At 59.4% G+C, this 5,353-nt stretch overlaps 1 long non-coding RNA gene across 1 annotated transcript; it reads left to right on the top strand.

Annotated features, from left to right (window-relative positions):
• The first annotated feature begins 4,062 nt into the window (after positions 1 to 4,062).
• LOC146397917 (uncharacterized) lies at positions 4,063 to 4,961 on the top strand. The gene is made up of 2 exons (XR_014825248.1): positions 4,063 to 4,479; positions 4,650 to 4,961. It is a non-coding gene; the product is annotated as an uncharacterized LOC146397917 (long non-coding RNA).
• The last annotated feature ends 392 nt before the right edge of the window (positions 4,962 to 5,353 follow it).

The following is a 5,353-nucleotide window of genomic DNA, read 5'->3' as shown; positions in this document are numbered from 1 at the left end:
TTTTTTTTTTTTGCTTTTTAGGGAGGTTTCCAGGCTAGGAATCGAATCAGAGCTGCAGCTGCCGGCCTGCGCTACAGCCACAGCAATGCCAAACTACACCATAGCTCACGGCAAAGCCAGACCTTTAACCCACTGAGAGAAGCCAGGGATCGAACCCGTGTCCTCGTGGATGCTAGTCGGCTGACAGCTGAGCCACAATGGGAACTCCTTTTTTTTTTTTTTTTTTTTTGGTGGTGTGTTAAGGTTGTCACTGTATTCTTCAGAGAATCAGTTTAACCTGCATTTGAAAACCTCCATTCCTATTAATGGCAAGAAATATAGTCTTTTTGTTTGTTTTGGTCTTGTGTTTCTTTTAAAGCCAATGCGGCATGTGGAAGTTCCCAGGCTAGGGTTTAAATCAGAGCTATAGCTGACAGCCTACCCCACAGCCACAGCAACGCAGGATCCGAGCCACATCTGCGACCTACACCCCAGCTCACGGCAACGCCGGACCCTTAACCCACTGAGCCAGGCCAGGGATCGAACCCATGTCCTCTTGAATACTAGTCGGGTTCATTCATAGCCCACTGAGCCACAACAGGACTGCTAATAAATATAAGTAACCAAATCGAGGAAAACCATGTCTTTCGTATCTCAAATTATTACATCTAGAAGTTTCTCTTCCCCGTCTTACTGGTAAATAGCCATAGAGAGGTTGGTCAGTGGGTGACCCTAGTGAGTTTCTGGGCTGCCTGGAAAGGTGCGGGGGCGGCGGGGGGCTGCCGCAGTGGACCCTACCAGTGACCAGCTCCGCAGGCAGCTCTGCAGGTGGGGCCCCAGCCCCGAGGGGCTTGATTCCCGACGCAAAGCTGCCTCCCTGACCGCAGAAGCCCCTGGACACTCTGTGGGGTCTCTCTGGCCCTCCCAGGGTCCCACAGAGGATGGAGGGCAGCGGCGTGACCAGCCGCAGCTCCTGGAGACAACCATGTGTGTCCCGCTGCGCTCGGGCTCTGCACCTCGTGGGCTGGGAGCTCGGGGCCGCAGGCTCCCTGCAGCTCATCCCCTGCTGTGGGCCCCGCCCTGTGCTGGGGGATGGTTGTGGGGTTTGGCCAAGCCCATGTTTGCCCCACATCTAGGGGCAGTGCCATGGCAGGTCCTGGCAGCCCCCCCTGTGATCTGGCTGTCCCAGATTTGTGCGTGTTCTGGCTTACCTTCCAATTGCCTAGGGATCCATGGTTATGTAAGTCCCCTCCACTCCAGCCCACGTCTTCCCATGCAAGAGAAGTTCCAGGAAGCTGGGGCATGTCCACGTGGCTCCGTGCACTGCCTGGCACGTGGGGGCCCACGGGGGCCTGGGTCCAAGACCCCGGCCGGTGAGCGCCACGCTGCAGCAAGCTCATCTCTTGGGAGCCCTGAGGATGGTTTTGTCATCACGGACACTAAACAGATGGCGGGGGTGATGCTAGGGTTCGGAAGCTGAGCTCCAGACAAGGCTAAGAAGCAGACCCCGGGCTTGACTCAGAAACCCGCATCCCGCAGAGCTGTCCAGATACCCTTCTTCAGCTGGGGGTGGGGGAACGTGTGCAGAGATACGGGCAGGAAAATGCTGACAGCCTCCAAGAAGGACTGGGCAGCAGATCTGACCCCTCTACAGGGAGGAGGGTGGTTCATGGCTGGCGTGGCCGGTGGGCTGCAGAAGAGGGTCCCGGAGCTGGACCTGGGGGTGGCAGGCCAGGCAAGGCTGTGGCGGGGGCGGGGGTGGCATGGCTGTGGCACAGCAGGATGTCACCAGAGCATGCTCTGCTGCTCGCGGAGGGCGGAGCGGTCCTGGCTGAGCCGCGCAGGTCCCTCCCCCACCAGAGCTCACGTTCTCCAGTCGGTGGTGAGGCCGTGACACCCGTGGGAAGCCCCTGAGCCTGGGGGGCCTTGATCTGGGGCGAAGCCTCGAACTTTCCTCTTGGCAGAGCAAAATTCGGAGGAACACCAACAGCCAGCACAATGGGAGGAAAGCCTGTTTCCTTTACTTTCTTACGGGAAAAAAACCCACGTTGAGAACAAAGTGCAGCAGGGGTGTGCTCAGCTCTGTCCCCTGGGATCCGCAGGTGCCCGGTGTCATAGGGGGACGTGGAACCGGCGGCACGAGCTGGGTTTCAGGCCGCGGTGGCGCGAAGGCCCCGCCGTCCCAGCCGCTTTCCCCGTTTGCAAGTGAAGGGTCGGGAGAGAGGGGCGTGGGGCCTGGCGTGGCTGCTGCGGCGGTGACGCCGGACTCTGCTGTCTGCAGCACTTCGGACGCTTCAGAACGGATTGCTCATGTGTACAAAGAAGAAATGTCACCTAAACAGCCAGCTTTCCCGAAAGCCGTCTGCACTGGGGCCACTTTTTCCGTCCACCCCCAAGGCCTTCCTGACCTGTCTCTGCTGGGAAATGGGGGGGCGGGCGGGACGGCAGGGAGAGGGGCCCGTGGAAGGAACGTGGGCCTGGGCTCCGGAAGGCGCTGGTTGGCCAGAGATAGGAGCAGGTGCCAGGCCTTAGGGGTGGGTGGGTGCCCAGGATCGGTGGGGCGTCACCGGGAGGCGTGTGGTCTGTGGAGGGAGGCTTCAGCGTGGGGGCTTGGGGAGGAGGGCGGGGTCGTGGCTGGGGCAGTGATGGCCGGGAAAGCCCCCCCGGCCCTGAGCCCTGTGGCGGGAGGGGCGGGAAGACCCCACAGGAGGGTCCAGGGAAGCAGGAGGCGGGGCCTGCTAACGGGAAGCCTCTGTGGCTGCTGGTGACGCCCGTGCCCACTTGTCTCAGGAGGTGCAGGCAACGTGAGGGGCTGGGCTGGGTGGGAGGTGGGTGTGGCTTGGGGTGCAGAGCCACGTGGGCTGAGGGGGGGTCTTTGGAGCTGTAGGCTCATCATCTGTCACTAATGGTGGGAACAGGGGTGCAGGTGCCTAGAGATGGGTTTGCGGGTCTCAGGCAGGCTGGGGGACCTAGGGCATGAGCGGATGAGTGTGTGTGTGAATGGGGGTGTGATGGGGGTGTGTGTGTGTGTGTGCATGTGAGGGGTGTGTGTGCATGAGATGTGCATGTGCACACGAGCTGATGCCGGGCCGGGGGCCCCCGGAGCTCAGCCCCTCTCTCCATTCCCGCAGGCGGGGGTGCAGACCTCAGCCACCTGCTCCACTTGCCATGTTCAGGCGAAGGGGGCTCCCCAGGCCTGCAAGCCGGGGGTTCAGCCCTGAATTCAGGGTGTGTTTTGAGAGTGAAGAGGGAGGGCCCTAGAAGTCTTAATTTTAGTATTATTATTTTTTTAATGCAAGGGATTTAGGAAGAAAGGGCCAGTTACTTTTCCGGGCTGTCCCGAGGTCAGGATGTGGTCCGCGTGGTGTGTTGCCGGCCCTGAGCAGTGAGACCAGCATTCTGGAATGTTCTGGACCCCCAAAGTGTCAGCGGCCTCCAGTTTTCTTCCTGAGCCAGGAGTGGAACCAGCAGATTTAAGGACATTTTCAACAGGACTTGAAGCCTACGGGCTGCATTCCTGTTCTGAGCCGGCCTGACGCCCCCTTGCCAGGCTGGCCCGCTGTTGGCAGCGTCCCCATGAGGTGCGGCTGTGTTTGCTTTGCTTCCAGCGTCAGAGGAGGAGCTGTTTCTCTGGGTTTCTCTAACGTGTAGCCCTGTGCTCTTGCCAGAAATGAATTAAATTATCCCAAACCTCAACCCTGGAACTGGATGGAAAGTCGATGCAGGGTCTCACCATGTTGGGGAGGGGGCCCCAGCCTGCGCGTTGAATACAAACGCGGCTGCGCTTCCACCCCCGGGCTCACCTCCTCCCAGCGTGGGAACGACGGAACCGACCCATCCGCGCTCCTCCAGAGTTTGGCCATGTCCAAAGACTGAACATGCGTGGACTTTGCGATTTGCGAGCTGATGACATCAAAGAAAGTGCCCTTGAGTGATGTCTGTGAGTCCTGGCGTTCCTGGAATGTTTGTAGTGTTTAGTCCTGAGAACGTGGAGGAGGCCCGCGCGGCTGAGGGAGCTTGTTTGCAGAAATGTCCCCATTGCCTGCGGCCGGCGGGGAGGACAGGGTCTGCGGGTGGCGGGGGCGCAGGTTGGGACGACTTTGTTGGGGCCACTCTGTCGCCCCTGGGGAATCCTCTTGGGGTCGGGGGAGGGTGTCCGCGGCTTCCGTCCCCGCTCGCTGTTGGGGGAGTTCTCAAAGATGTGACTGGAAATGCAGCCTGGCGTTTCTGCCCCTCTGGGGACACGGCATCTGGGCCCCAGGGGCACCAGCAGCCCCAGGAAGACTGACTTGTGGCGAACACCAGGGTGGCGGCGGTGGCAGAGGGTCCGACTGGGATACGGGCACGACACAGCTGCTCAGCCGTGGCCCAGGCTGCGTGGGGCGGGAGCTCACCAGGCAGGACGGCCTTGGCCAGTGAGGGACAGCATTTGGTGCCAGTCGGGCCCCACGCGCTCTCCAGAGGGTGGTCTCCAGGGTTGGTGATTGTTCTGGACTGAAGGTTTGTGCTCCCCTCACTCTTGTGCTGAAATCTCCACCCGCCCCCGGGGGGGGGGGTGGCGTCAGGAGGGGGAATTTTGGGGTGATTAAGTCGGGAGGGCGGGGCCCCCATGAAGGGGACCCGTGCCCTTTAAAGATGCTTCATGGAGCGCTTGCCTCTCTTGGCCACAGGAGGACCCAAGAAGATGCCAGATCTGCCATGGCCTTGATCTTGGACTCCAGACTCCAGACTGCGAGACATCAGTGTTCATTGTCTAAGCCCCCACCCGGAGAGCTCCTGTTGAGGCTCGGCAGGTTAAGAGCCCGCCTACTATCCATGAGGACGCGGGTTCGATCCCTGGCCTCGCTCAGAGGGTTAAGGATCTGGCGTTGCTGTGGCTGTGGTGCAGGCTGGCAGCTGCAGCTCTGATTCAACCCCTAGCCTGGGCACGTCCATCTGCTGTGGGTGTGGCCCTGAACATTAAATAAATAATAAACAAGCAAGCCCCCAGCCTGTAGCAGGTTTTCGTAGCAGCAGGAACTAAAACAGCGACTCCCCACTCCTTAACAACAAAGCGAATTTGAACGCTCTCCCGTTATATGCGTCTGCCTTTATTTTTGCATGTGCCGTGGGCCAGCGTACTAAAATGTTATATACGGTATAAAATAGAGGCATTTTCACCACTTTGGAAAGACGAGATAGAAAGCAAGTCTCATGGCCGAGTCAGCAGGTTCTCCTCCTGGGTTCCTGGGTCGTTGTTTTGACCCTGGTTTAGGGCTGGGGGGCTGCAGAGAGTTGAGTCTCCCAGGAGGACAGGCTTTGGCTGTTGTTAATTTGGGGTCGTAGGTTGTAAACCATTTGTTATGATTCTTTTCAAAGAACACTGGACCGAAGA

The sequence above is a fragment of the Sus scrofa genome, chromosome 13 (genome assembly GCF_054392235.1).
Source record: "Sus scrofa isolate SSC_HxYL_T2T_F1_AM1 chromosome 13, Sscrofa_HxYL_maternal_Yorkshire_Landrace_v2.0, whole genome shotgun sequence".
Lineage (NCBI taxonomy): Eukaryota > Metazoa > Chordata > Mammalia > Artiodactyla > Suidae > Sus > Sus scrofa.
This window is presented reverse-complemented; position numbering and strand designations above follow the sequence as displayed.